This window comes from Oncorhynchus tshawytscha, linkage group LG13 (assembly GCF_018296145.1).
Source record: "Oncorhynchus tshawytscha isolate Ot180627B linkage group LG13, Otsh_v2.0, whole genome shotgun sequence".
Lineage (NCBI taxonomy): Eukaryota > Metazoa > Chordata > Actinopteri > Salmoniformes > Salmonidae > Oncorhynchus > Oncorhynchus tshawytscha.
Window position 1 is genome coordinate 45,905,959 of NC_056441.1, and position 15,300 is coordinate 45,921,258.

At 41.5% G+C, this 15,300-nt stretch overlaps 1 pseudogene; it reads left to right on the plus strand.

Annotated features, from left to right (window-relative positions):
- Nucleotides 1-823: 823 nt before the first annotated feature.
- LOC112266046 overlaps nt 824-15,300 on the plus strand; it is a 47,489-nt pseudogene continuing 33,012 nt past the window's right edge.

The following is a 15,300-nucleotide window of genomic DNA, read 5'->3' on the forward strand; positions in this document are numbered from 1 at the left end:
AATGTTGGGGAATAATCAGAATTAGGTGGTAACATAGGTAAGATGTTTTATATTCATCATATGTTTGTAAGTTACTTCTCATCAGAATGTTATTTTTGTATAATACTGTGGCGGGGTTGCAGTATCTGTTCTATCTCAGGACTAAGTTGCTTGGGCCGCAGAGAGGGGAGAGGTCAAGGTGTCATCATGTGTAAACATATCTTTTGCTCCACTGTGTCTGTGTGCCAGTCACTCCCTACTTTTCCCATCGGGAGAGGAGGATGGTAGTGTCTGGAATCATTCTATGCTCCCTCTTTTGTTGCCCCTATCTTAACCTATAGCCTCACTCTCCTCTCCGTGAGCTTGTCCAGGATTGGTTGTATTTCGAATTGGTTGTATCTAAATGACAATTTGATATATATCATAGGGTGGGGGTAATGTCTTGGTACCATTTTGTACCAAGGACGAAATAAGAGCTTTGTTTAGGAGACCAAACTGAACGATAATTTATAGCCAACTCTGTCTGGCTAGGGGATACTCCTCTCTGAAGTAAAGTCTTTCTTTGTGTAAGTTCCTAAGACCTGTGGTTTGTCATGTCGTCTAGGGGGGGTGGATCTTTGCTATAAAGGATCCCATTTGCCATTATGTTGGGACTCTCAACTTTTCATTAGAGATACTGAACTGTTGAAAGTCAAAATGCTATTGCAAAAGCTTAATTATTATTAAAGGTGAAGATTAAGCATAACTGTGACTGGTGTGTGGTTTGCTCTCATGATTTGGTAAATAGAGCAAATTTCCACGACAGTAGATCATCACTCCGTGTCGTCGGCTGATTCTGTGTGCGGACAACAGGAAAGAGATGGAGGACTGGATGTCAGCCCAGAAGAGTGTTCAGAACAGAGAACACTTTGAGGTGAGGGCAAGGTCAGAGGTCAGGGGTCACTCTTCTCTCCCTCGCATCCAATCCCAGGGTGCATCCCAATAATCTCTCCTTCCTCCTGAAGTGTGCACTTGTTCACTACTCTCCACAAATTTAAACGGTGTAGCCATGGGCTAGAGGGAGTTTCCATATACCAGTAATTTCCTTTCAAATCCCTGAAGGTACGTTAACAAGACCCACACTTTGGGAAAGCAGAGATACCTGGGACACACCCCAAAATGGACCCCTGGAGCCTACCCTCATAGCCTAAACACCTGTATGGAAGAGAAAGGATACGTTCGACAGGTAGAAGTAATATGGTAATAGCTCCGATTTGACCTTTGGTAGGTTAGTTGGAAGTTTCGCTGTATCGTTATTGCCTTTCTAATAAATGTATATCTATGCTAATGTCTGCGCTGGGTTTCTTAAAGGGGAATGGAAACACTAGGATTTAGAACACCAGCTAACTAACTGTAAATCACCATATTGGCATTGTTGTGTCACTGGCAGGAGAGAACATTTTGATAAAAAATGGCTGAATTTACAGAGTAACTCCGAATCTGAGAATGAGTTTATTACAGAGAACGAAATCATTTTAGTTAGGGAGCCAATAAACCTACTGAAGCCGTTCATGTTTGAACCGATCTTTGCACAAGATCAGAGTTCGTTCTTGTAGCAGTAACAACACCAACATGCCGCCTGAAACATCTCAGCTAGAGGTGTGAGTGCAGATGCTGCCAGATAATGGCTAGAGGGTATGAGTGTGTGTTGTAGAGAGATGGTGTCGATACAGCACAAAATCACAGCAGATGGTGGCTGTATTGCAACCAGTCAGACGTTCCTGTCAGTCTGTCTGGATGGCAATGTATTTATTGGGCATGTCACCAATCCTTATGAAGGACTTCCTGGTAGAAAAGGTTACTCCACCAGTCTGCAACCGATATGCCAGTTAAATAATTGCTTAAACAATTTATAATCAAGCAAAATGTAAGGTTAGTATCAGCAGTAGTTAGGTGCTCATATATATATATCCTATAATGATGTTTATCATCAGCGCTGTTTGGCGCGATTGTAACACGTTTACTTTTTCGAACTGAGTTCGAACCGCAGACAGCATCATGATTCATGAAATCTCATTCTAACTACTACTGGGGTGTGCTCATTATAAATACATTGTGTTTTAGTTTTGGTATCAGACTAACTTTTCAGATTTTTTGCAGAGCGTACAGGCTGGAAGTTCATCGCCAGTTCACCCTATGGGCACAAGTGAGAATTAGAATTGGACGAGGTGTACGGTGTCTCATCCCTGCCTGTGTCTTTTCTTCCATAAGGCAACATACCCAGAAGCAAAGGCATTTACATATGGTTTGAGTTTGAATAAAACCAGTTAATTTAGTAAATCTAGCCTGCTGTCATTTTTTATTCAAGATATAGGCCTAATGCCTGCGCCTTATGTAAAAATAGTATTAGTTAGCTTGTCCACTATAACAACAGGTTCAAGCGTAACCAGATAAACTTCATTTGAAGATAAAACTACTTTCATCGCGCACTTGTCCCATGTACCTGGAGTAGTGACACATCAACTGGCTTTGGCTGCCATCTATTGGAAAGGAATGGTAACTACACTGGGCAGCTAGTTTTGCAGAGTCAAAGTAGAATTTAATAATATATGTATTTTATTCTATTTAACTAAGCAAGTCAGTTAAGAACAAATTCTTATTTACAATGATGGCCTACCGGGGAACAGTCGGTTATATGCCATTTAGCAGACGCCTTTATCCAAAGCGAACTGGGTACATGGTAGTGGAAACGGATCATAGAAACAGGATTACAATTTTGATAAAATGGATGGTCAGTCCTTACCTCTACAGCTCTGTCTATACATTTGAGTGGTTACATTTCTTCAGCCCGATCCCTCAGCTTTTTACCCAAAGAGGAGCAGGGAGAAACTATTGTTTCTACTGCTGATTGCCACATTAAGAAGTTAACATGCATATTAAATACACACCAAAATATGTTACAGATACTATATACATATCCCATCACTCAGACAGTTGGTGAATACAGAGCATCCAGCACAGCAAACAATCAAATGTATTTTACAAAAGCCATTTTTACATCAAAATAATAACCACAGTGGTTATAGAGTGTGCAACAGTTCAACACCTCAGGAGCAAATGTCTGTTGGCTTTTCATAGCTGAACATTCATAGGTTGAGAGAGATAGTCACAACAGCAGGACCGGAACAAGGTAGCATATCCATTGAATGGGAAAAAAAAAATCAGTGAAAAATAATTCCACTCCGATGGATGGATCTTTGAATTCACTCTTGAATGGCCTGCTCCATTTTCGGATCACCAGCCCACTCCCCCAAAGTGATCGATAGTATATCTTGACTTGCACTGTGATGATTGTGATTCTGAGCTCTCAGGTTCATACAGCGAGTTATGGTCTTCACTGATCTCACTCTCCATCTGTGGCGTTGTATACTGATGGTCGTTAGCTCAATCTAGCTGGGCCCCGAGCTCTTTAGTGATGGTCCCGGTGGACCTCTTCTCCACCGCAGCACAGGAACAGTCTGGCACCCAGGGGTCAGTTTGGCATGCTGTATTAATTGTTTTTTCCTGTCGGTAGAAAACAATTAAGGCATCTATTAAGCTATAGTTATATTCAAGAATTACTGCATATACAGGTGATAAAATAATGTATATGTTTAAAGTAATGACTAAAGTATTCCACCCTGAAACTGTAGAACTGTATGACGTGTTAAGATCATAAGATGTCTGATGTGTGTGTTGGAGAAGACTTGTAAATAGTATTAATTTATTTAGTTAATGTGGAATAATAGAAGGGAACATTCAACATTTGTAAGTGTGTTTCAAAGTAGATTAGGGAAATATTGACGGTTAGAATGGAACATGGCGATCTATTTCTCTGAAGAATAGGCGAGACTGAGCTCCGAGGAGAGAAGTAAGCCAGGTGCTGCAAAACCACACAGGTTTCCTGTTTTGAGCTAGAATTGTCAGCTGCAGACATGAAGATAGAGGTACACGGTTAGTTAGTTGGAAGTTAGCTACAGTAATGACCTAATAACAGGGGTACACGGAGAAACTGTGTTGCAATTTTAGTTGCAGCTGGGTTGCTTGCTAACGTTATTTGCTGGGGGGTGTTACACAAAACCCAATTAGATAGTTACCTTCTACTAGAGTTGCAACAAAGTTGTCCAGTATCTAACGCTAGCCTAGTCAACAACGTTACCTTAGGCTCCATTGCATTGACTCGCGTCGCCTCCTTCGTCCAGTCGCTTTTGCTTTGCGATGTTGATGATAATCGGTCAGTAACAGCTACACCATAGCCCTCGAAAGTGCCCTTCATCACGAAGTCTGCCTCCGCGAAGTGCTGTCTGCAGATCTTGGTAGCTCGATCTGGCATGGCCTTCTTCTTCAAAAGTTGCGGCTCCTTGGGTAGCTGATGGTAGCTTGCCGAGGGATTTCTTTGGAGCCAGTTCATGCAGCCTGGCGCTATACAGTTCATGTTTGAATTACTACGGCTGGACCTAACCTCACTCACTTCGATTCACTCTACACGCGAAAACTCAATACCACAGACAATTTTTTATTTCTTTTTTTAAAATTTCAATTTAGTTTTCTCCCCAATTTCGTGGTATCCAATTGTTTTTAGTAGCTACTATCTTGTCTCATCGCTACAACATTTCTACAACTCCTGTACGGGCTCGGGAGAGACAAAGGTTGAAAGTCATGCGTCCTCCGATACACAACCCAACCAAGCCGCACTGCTTCTTAACACAGCGCGCATCCAACCCGGAAGCCAGCCGCACCAATGTGTCGGAGGAAACACCGTGCATCTGGCAACCTTGGTTAGCGCGCACTGCACCCGGCCGCCACAGGAGTCGCTGGTGCGCGATGAGACAAGGATATCCCTACCGGCCAACTCCTCCCTAACCCGGACGACGCTAGGCCAATTGTGTGTGCCCCACGGACCTCCCGGTCGCGGCCGGTTACGACAGAGCACAAAACAAACCCAGAGTCTCTGGTGGCACAGCTGGCGCTGCAGTACAGCGCCCTTAACCACTGCGCCACCTGGGAGGCCCTACCACAGACAATTTGATGATTCTTACTAGTGACGCACTGGCGTCAGTCGTTACTATGGCCATTTAAAATGGCGTTGCCATAGTTAAAATACACCTAAATATAGATATGTTTTTATGTTAAATACACATGTTTGGTATTAGTGGATAGAATACATCTATTGGCCTGAATTTACTTCCTAAAGTGTTTCCATTCCCCTTTAACTGACGGGTGCACGTTTTTGTTATAGCCCAACACAAACACATGATTCAACTTCTCATCAAAACATTAAGCATTTGATTAGTTGAATCAAGTGCAGCCTATAAGTGGTGGGTAAGAAGAAGAACATAAATCTAATCATCTGTGGGTCCCCAGGATCAGTGTGCATCCCAAATAGGGTGCTATTGGAATCATGAAATGAGCAGTGGTTAGGGGACGATTTAGGACTTATTTCCCCTCTCTCGTCTCTTTTGTTCCACTCCCAGTCCACCCAGTATAGCATGGACCACTTCTCTGGTATGCCTGCTCCCACGCCCGCCCCACTTACTGCAACGTGTGCCGGGAGGCCCTCTCTGGAGTCAAAGCGGCAATAGGCTACAATCATAGAGCCTCAGTGTGTGTGCAAAAGCTAGGAAATATCTAATCAATGGAAGATGGGATTAAAAAATTTAAAGGAGAAGGTTATGCTACAATGACCAAGAGCCAACAGGTAGGCTGCTACTTAATGTTTGAATGGAGTCAAATAGATTTGATTTGAGTTGTTGTTTCTCCCGGTTTGATGCAGTCACGAGGGGTAATGCGTAATCATATTTTATAATAGTCTACAGTAGTGCGAGTCGGCTTGGTTGGTTGCTGTCTCTCGTCTCTCCCTCCCATTTCACTCGGTCACAGAACATCCCCTTCCCCGCCTGCACCTCGACCTCTCTCCCTCCTCTCGCACTTTATCAACTCCAGTTAATAAAGTAGCTTAAAAATGAATTTTCTGCTGCTTCCTCACTTGGATCAAACCGGGTCTGTTATTGACCAGGTGTTTATGGAACGGTTCTAATTGTCCTCGGGTCCATTAGCAACAGGTCTCTAGTTAAAAAACATCATTATGCATATTTGGTGGGAAAGCCCCTGGTCCGTTTCGGAAAGGGGTCCAACTTTTTAGAACCTTGAAGACTTGCAAAGCCAGCTACTCCCTATGTATTATTATTTCTTTTAAGATTTACATTTTTTTGTCAAAAAGACTGTAAGATCACCAGGAATTCAGCAAAAAAATCATTTTAATTTAGGAAATCTGTTTCCAAGTATTCCCACAAATAAAAGTAGAGCCGTACAGTGTGCTCCAAAAGTATTGGGACAGTGACATTTTTTTGTGTGGTTTTGGCTCTGTAGTCCAGGACTTTGGATAGGAAATGATACAATGACTATGAAGTTAAAATGCATGCAGACTGTCAGCTTTAATTTGAGGGTATTTTCACCCATATCGGGTGAACCGTTTATAAATTACAGCAATTTTTGTACATAGTCCCCCCCATTTCAGGGGACCATGAGTGAGAAAGTTAGACGCACAAATATCATACCCCCCCAATGCTATCCTCCCCTGTTGTTGTAATGGTGAGGTTAGGATGTCACGGGGGTCATTATTATTCACAATTTATTCAGGATGATCCATTAATGTAAAGTGTTTAGAAACCTACTCAATTCTTATTTACAGGAAGTGTCTCCAAATTAACACAATATATTATTTACCATTCATTTATATTGGGCACAAATTAATCTGAAACACAACCAAAACAAACCGCAAAGGCATCCAACAAATTTGTAGATTCACAAGCTTGATGTAGTCATTGCATGCAACAGTATGAATATGGGTGTCTGTGTGTCTGTCTTTTTGTGTGTGTGTGTGTGTGTGTGTGTGTCAGTCTGATGCATTTCTCCTTCCCACAGTGTGTAAATTCAAGGCCCATAAACGCTGTGCTGTCCGAGCCACCAACACCTGCAAGTGAACTACTCTGGCATCCATTGGGAAGGACATCATCGAAGATGAGGATGGGGTGAGTGCTGATCTTGGGTAGGTTTAGCATTTTCCCTACTAATGGTTAAGGTTAGGATTGGGGGAGGGGAAGCTGATCCTAGATCTGTACCTAGGGGAAACTTCACCCTGAAGCTGTGTGAGGGCTCCTCAAAAATGGGGATACTGCTCAGAGAGGTCCCCTGTACCCCTGCTAGAGAGGAGCGCAGTTTAGCCAGTTTATTAAACATCATTGTACACTATGCAAAAGCATACATCAAATATGTCATACAATATTAAAAAGAAAAAACATGCAATGTAAACAAAAATGAAGAATATCCTATATGGACAGTGTATCAATAAATGCATGTACGTATAGGCTATTTAGACTCACTTCAGTCTTATAATCAATGTATTCAACAAATTGTTGATTACAAGTTGTAGCCTATAGTGCCCTTGCCTACTGCCCACTATTCCTACACTGAATAAAAATATAAATGCAACATGTAAAGTGTTAGTCCCATGTTTCATGAGCTGAAATAAAAGATCCCAGAAATTGTCCATGTGCACAAAAAGCGTATTTCTCTCAAAGTTCGCTTTAGAGAATTTGGCAGTATGTCCATCACCTCATGCTTCAGCATGATAATGCACGGCCCCATGTCGTTAGGATCTGTACACAATTCCTGGAAGCTGAACATTTCCCAGTTCTTCCATTGCCTGCATACTCATCCGATATGTCGCCCATTGAGCTTGTGGGGGATGCTCTGGATCGACGTTTATGACAGTGTGTTCCAGTTCCGCCAATATCCAGCAATTTCACACAGCCATTTATTTAGAGGAGAGGGACAAAATTCCACAGGCCACAAACAACAGCCTGGTCAACTCTATGAAAAGGAGATGTGTTGCACTGACTGGTTTTCTGATTCAGAAACCTACCATTTTTTAAGGTCTGTGACCAACAGATGCACATCTACATTCCCAGTCATGTGAAATCCATAGATTAGGGCCTAATGAATTTTTCAATTGACTGATTTCCTTATATGAACTTTAACTCAGTAAAATCTTTGAAATTCTTGCATGTTGCGTTTATGTTTTTGTTGAGTGTATATTCCCTTTAGTGCAATTTGTTGTCATGGGCAAAGGATGGTTGCCCTCTCCCTCTTTCTCTCCCAACCTCTTTCTCCCGCTCTCTGTCTCTCAATTAAATTCTAAAGGCTTTATTGGCATGAAAAGTGTAACCACAGTTTTTTGCAAAGCAAACATATAGAAACATATTAAGTCAATGGTGACAATAAATAAATAATTACTGAAATAATAACAGTGACTTCTCCCTACACTGCAGATCTCTATGCCTCACCAGTGGCTGGAGGGCAACCTGCCGTCAGTGCTAAGTGTACAGTGTGTGAAGAGACGTGTGGCAGTGTGCTCCGACTGCAGGATTGGCGCTGCCTCTGGTGCAGGGCCATGGTGAGTCTATGTGCTTGCAAGCGTATTTGGGTGGTGCGTCTTTAGGCATCTGTGTGAGGGATAAGTGCCAACTGCATTACTATACTTTTCAGCAGCCACAATACAGTATTAATGTATTTTTGTTTTCTCCATACACTGATTTATGACACTTTCACTACAGTCACAAGGCCATTGAACTTATCAGGTTGTTGACTGTACATACTTGTCGTAATGCTCTGTGTAAGTGTTCCTAAAAATAAAGTGTGCGTGCATGTTGATGTCCAGGTGCACACGCTGTGTAAGGAGCAGCTGTCCACTAAGTGTCCCTTGGGGCTGTGTAAGGTGTCGGTCATCCCCCCCACAGCCCTCAACAGCATCGACTCCGACGGTCAGTTATGCTCCTCACTTCCTCTCCGGGGTCAAGTGTCCCCTAGGTACAGATCTAACCTTAACCATTATTGGGGGAAATGCTAAACTGACCTAAGATCAGGGGCAACATCACTTTACTTATAAGAATAAGAAAAGGGAACAAAGAAACCGTTTTGTCACACTGCCTGCCTCTATTAGTTGTTAGATGGACAGATAAACAGACAGACACTGCCCTCTGCTGGTCGTAAAGTTACCAGGCTGTGTGTTACATGTAATTAGTTTTTCTCGATTGCATGAACACTTTTCTCGAAAACAGGGTTCACTCTTGCAAAACAGTTACCACAGCCCACTAAACTGAAGTGCATTTGCCAAAACAGCACAGTTCTCAGTTCTCACATCAACTTAAAATACCTGTCATAAAATAACTATTCAAAACAGTATCATTTGTTGTTTAACTAGAAGATGACTTTTGCAACATCCTAGAGAATATAATACATGTGACAGAACAAGCTGAAACCATCGAAACAGTATCATTTGTCAATGAATGAGTAGGTCATTTCACCATTCAATGGATAATGGCTCAAACAAATACTTACTATAACCATCCATTTGCATTTCTATGAAAAAATAACAAAATGGTAGGAGTTACTAATGAAAGATTTTATATAAGTAAACTGTATTCATGTTTTCTGAATTAGGATTAAATGGGGGAGAATGGGGCTAAATGTAACAGGGGTCAGTTGAAACAAGATAACATTTGTTTTGCAGTGCCAGCTGGGTGTTCTGCCCCTGGGGACAGGAAATGACCTTGCCCGAGTCCTGGGCTGGGGCTCGGCCTGCGACGATGACGCACAGCTGCCTCAAATACTGGAGAAGCTTGAGAGGGCCAGCACTAAGGTGCTTGACAGGTAGGAGAGGGAGGGAGGGAGGCACTGTAGAGGGCCAGCACCAAGATGCTCAACAGCACCAAGATGCTCAAAAGAAAGAGAGACTTAGGGAGGGAGGAGAACTGGGGGTGAGGGAAATATTGACCAACATGCTTGATGTGTGAGAGAGGGATGAAGAGGGAGGAAGAGCAGGTAGCCTAGTGGTTAGAGCGTTTGACTAGTAACCGAAAGGTTGCAAGATCGAATCCCCGAGCTGACAAGGTAAAAATCTGTCGTTCTGCCCCTGAACAAGGCAGTTAACCCACTGTTCCTAGGCCGTCAGTGAAAATAAGAATTTGTTCTTAACTGACTTGCCTAGTTAAATAAAGGTAAAATAAAAAATATATAAAAACTAACTGTTAAAAAATCTACAATTAATGGCCTCACGAGTGGCGAAGGCATTGCAGTGCTTGAGGAGTCACTACAGACCCAGGTTCGATCCCAGGCTGTGTCACAACTGGCCATGACCACGAGTCCCATAGGGCGGTGCACAATTGGTTGGCTCATCGCACTCTAGCGACTCCTTGTGGCGGGCCGGGCACCTGCAGGCTAACTTCGGTGTTCTGACACTGGTGTTCCACTGGCTTCCAAGTTTAAGCGGTCGGGTGTTCAGGACAGTGGTTTGGTGGGTCATGTTTTGGAGGATACATGACTGACCGTCGACCTCTCCCGAGCCCGTTGGAAGGTTGCAAGATCGAAATTGGGGAGGAAAATACATCGTTTTTTAGACATCATTAAAGGAACCATATGCAGAAATCACTCCGCCATTTCCCGGATGTTAAAATTCTAACAGTTGGCCTAAATTCAGTTTGTGACAAAACAATCCATCATTGTGTAGAGAATCATTGTACCATCTAAACTGCTGTGAAATATCTTTTCCATAACCAAAAATATTGTATTTTAAGCGGTTTGAAGCTGGTGTACAAAAGTAAAAGACACAAAAAGTAAACTTAAGAACGGGAAACATAGAAATAGAGCACATATAACAGATCTATCTCTTCTTAGACTTGCTTTCAATGAGAGTGACAGATCTATAACTCAGATTTCTATCTGAATTTGGCCGGATCGTCCAAAAAGTTACACATTGTAGCTTTAAACCAGCTATCATTAGTCCAGGAGTTTCTCCTGGTCAGGTCAGGATGAAAAAACGTCCAGCCCCTAAACTATACATTGTTTAAATTTTTTGCCCAGGTGGAGTATTATGGGGTACGAGACCAAGTTCCCGCGGCAACATTCCAGCTCCACGGTGACAGAGGATTGCAGCGACGACTCTGACGACTTGTCAATTACATCGTTTTTCAGCTCTCTGGTTGAGAGAATGCCAAGAGTGGGCAAAGCTGTCATCAAGGCAAAGGGTGGCTACTTTGAACAATCTAAAATGTATTTTGATTTGTTTTACACTTTTTTTGCTTACTAGATTATTCCATTGTTGTTATTTCACTATCCATCACTATTATTCTACAATGCCATTATGCTGCCGCAGTTGCCGGTAATATGCTACACCGGGTCGGCAACCTTTTCCATTTTTAGAGTGCCAATTTATCTCACCGTTTCTACCAATCTGCGTACCAGTTATGATTTTCATATGCACATTTTCGTGAAACAGTTTCATTTTTTTTTTTTTTTAAGTCTTTGTAACTCCAAATCATTGTATTTGTATTTATTAGAGATCTAAGGCAGCAGCTACTTTTTCTGGGGGCCAAACATATTAAGGCACTTACATTAAACAAAAGATTAAAAAGTACATGATATATCATTATTACACCACTACATACTGTAACTACAATACAAAATGTATAATACCACCATACAACACTATTACAATGTACGTGTGCTAGCGTTTGTGTGCGTATACGTATGTCTGTACCCTTGTGTGTGTCTCTTCACAGTCCCCGCTGTTAAAGTGTATTTTTATGTTTTTTTAAATCTGATTCTACTGCTTGCATCAGTTAGCTGTTGTGGAATAGAGTTCCATGTAGTCATGGCTCTATGTAGTACTGTGCGCCTCCCATAGTCTGTTCTGGACTTGGGGATTGTGAAGAAGACCTCTGGTGGCATGTCTTGTGAGGTATGCATGGGTGTCTGAGCTGTGTGCTAGTAGTTTTAACAGACAGCTCGGTACATTCAGCTTCTCACAAAAACAAGTAGTGATAAAGTAAATCTCTATTCCACTTTGAGCCATGAGAGATTGACAGACTAATCCCCATCTTAGCTACTGTTGTATCAATATGTTTTGACCATGACCGTTTACAATCTAGGGTTACTCCAAGCAGTTTAGTCACCTCAACGTGCTCAAGTTCCACATTATTCATTACAAGATTTAGTTAAGGTTTAGGGTTTAGTGAATGGTTTGTCCCAAATACAATGCTTTTAGTTTCTGAAATGTTTACCACTAACCTATTCCTTGCCAACAATTCTGAAACTAACTGCAGCTCTTTAAGTGTTGCAGTCATTTTAGTCGCTGTAGTAGCTGAAGTGTATAGTGTTGAGTCATTCGCATACATAGATACACTGGCTTTACACAATATAGCAGGGGGCATAAAGCCATAACAACACATATGTTTTTCCAGTAGCAGACTATGATCGATCATTTCAAAAGCCGCACTGAAGTCTAACAAAACAGCCCCCACAACCTTTTTATCATCAATTTCTCTCAGCCAATTGTCAGTCATTTTTGTAAGTGCTGTGCTTGTTGAATGTCCTTCCCTGTAAGCATGCTGAAAGCCTGTTGGCAATATGTTTACAGTTAAAAAGCATTGTATCTGGTCAAACACCATTTTCCCCCAAAGTTTACTATGGGTTGGTAACAGGCTGATTGGTCGGCTATTTGAGCCAGTAAAGGGGGCTTTACTATTCTTAGGAAGCGGAATGACTTTTGCTTCCCTCCAGAACTGAGTGTACACACTTTCTAGTAGGCTGAAATTGAAGATATGGCAAATAGGAGTGGCAATATCGCCATGTGGTTAATAATAAAAAATGATATCTAAATGATAATTATTCAAATCTTAAAGTAACTTATATTGCCATTGCCAACTATGTTAAAAAAATTACCTACATAAAGCCAACAATTTTTAAAAAACAAAGCCTGCAGGTAGAAAATATCCTGATAAAAAAAAATATCATATTGGCTATGCATGGCCTGTCTGCAAGGAACTTGAAAAGATCAGCTTGGTCCAACCAGAAAGTTTGTACTAACAAACATGCAACATTGTATATATATCCTCAGAGTTTCCTACACCCTGAGCTCCAGACAGATACAGTTGTAGGCTATTTACAGTATTTGCAAAGGGGAAATAATCATTCAGAAACAAAAAACACAATGCATGAATTAACAACTCTTAAATGAAAGGAAATAAACCAAACTTGTTTCTCACAAGTGTAGCATAGGTTGTGCGCTCTGTAAACAACGTGTCCCTCCGACACTGAGAACAGTAAAATACTGTAATAATAATACATTGAATGCATTAATAGAAATTATGGTAACCAAACAAACATTGTAATTTGAAATTATGGGAATTAACTGTAAATATACCACTGGTGTGCCATCCCCGCAGCCTCAGCAATGGATTAGTCCACTCAGACAGGCCTCCACAATGGATTAGTCCACTGAGACAGGCCTCCACAATAGATTAGTCCACTGAGACGGGCCTCCACAATGGATTAGTCTACTGAGATGGGCATCAATCAAGATGTGGCATAAAATATCATTTTTTTGCAACTGCTGGACTAAAAACTTCTAGGTCTACCAACAGCCTATCTACCAAACAATCCACCAGTCTACTAAATGGGGTCAGCCCTAATATTTCTATTGCACTATACAGTGCATTCGGGAAAGTATTCAGACCCCTTGACCTTTTCCACGTTTTGTTATGTTACAGCCTTATTATAAAATGGTTTAAATTGTTTTTCTTCCATATCAATCTACACACAATACACCATATTGACCAAAGCAAAAACAGGTTTTTAGAAATGTTTACAAATGTATTAAAATTTTTAAAAAACGATCATATTTACATAATAATTCAGAACCTATACTCAGTACTTTGTTGAAGCACCTTTTTGCAGCGATTACAGCCTTGAGTTTTCTTGAGTATGACGCTACAAGCTTGGCACACCTGTATTTGGGGAGTTTCTCTCATTCTTCTCCGCAGATCCTCTCAAGCTCTGTCAGGTTGGATGGGGAGTGTTGCTGCACAGCTATTTTCAGGTCTCTCCAGAGATGTTTGATCAGGTTTAAGTCGGGCTCTGGCTGGGCCACTCAAGGACATTCAGAGACTTGTCCCGAAGCCACTCCTGCATTGTCTTGGCTGTGTGCTTAGTGTCGTTGTTCTGTTGGATGGTCAACCTTCGCCTCAGTCTGAGGTCCTGAGCTCTCCGGAGCAGGTTTTCATCAAGTATCTCCTCTGTACTTTGCTCCGTTCATCTTTCCCTCCATCTTGACTAGTCTCCCAGTCCCTGCGGCTGAAAAACATCCCCACCACATGATGCTGCTACCACCATGCTTCACCGTAGGTATGGTGCCAGGTTTCCTCCAGACTTGACACTTTGCATTCTGGCCAAAGAGTTCAGTCTTGGTTTCATCAGACCAGAGAATCTTGTTTCTCGGAATCTGAGACTTCTTTAGGTGGCTTTTGGCAAACTCCAAGCGGACTTTCATGTGCCTTTTTGTATTTGTATCTATTATGGATCCCCATTAGCTGCTGCCTTCGCAGCATTGTTCTCTGCTGCCAATGACTGGAACGAACTACAAAAATCTCTGAAACTGGAAACACTTATCTCCCTCACTAGCTTTAAGCACCAACTGTCAGAGCAGCTCACAGATTACTGCACCTGTACATAGCCCACCTATAATTTAGCCCAAACAACTACCTCTTTCCCAACTGTATTTAATTTTAATTTATTTATTTATTTTGCTCCTTTGCACCCCATTATTTTTATTTCTACTTTGCACATTCTTGCATTGCAAAACTACCATTCCAGTGTTTTACTTGCTATATTGTATTTACTTTGCCACCATGGCCTTTTTTGCCTTTACCTCCCTTCTCACCTCATTTGCTCACATTGTATATAGACTTGTTTATACTGTATTATTGACTGTATGTTTGTTTTACTCCATGTGTAACTCTGTGTCGTTGTATCTGTCGAACTGCTTTGCTTTATCTTGGCCAGGTCGCAATTGTAAATGAGAACTTGTTCTCAACTTGCCTACCTGGTTAAATAAAGGTAAAATAAAATTAAAATAAATCTACTCTTCCTGGGGTCCAGCAAAATTAAAGCAGTTATACAATTTTAAAAACATTACAATAGATTCATTACAGAATTCACAACACACTAAGTGGGTGCCCCCAGGCCCGTACTCCACTACCACATATCTACAACACAAAATCCATGTGTGTATAGTGCATATGTTATCATATGTGTCTGTGCCTATGTTTGTGTTTCTTCAGTCCCCGCTGTTCCATAAAGTGTATTTTTATCTGTTTTTTTAAATAGAATTTTACTGCTTGCATCAGTTACCTGATGTGGAATAGAGTTTCATGTAGTCATGGCACTATGTAGTACTGTGCACCTCCC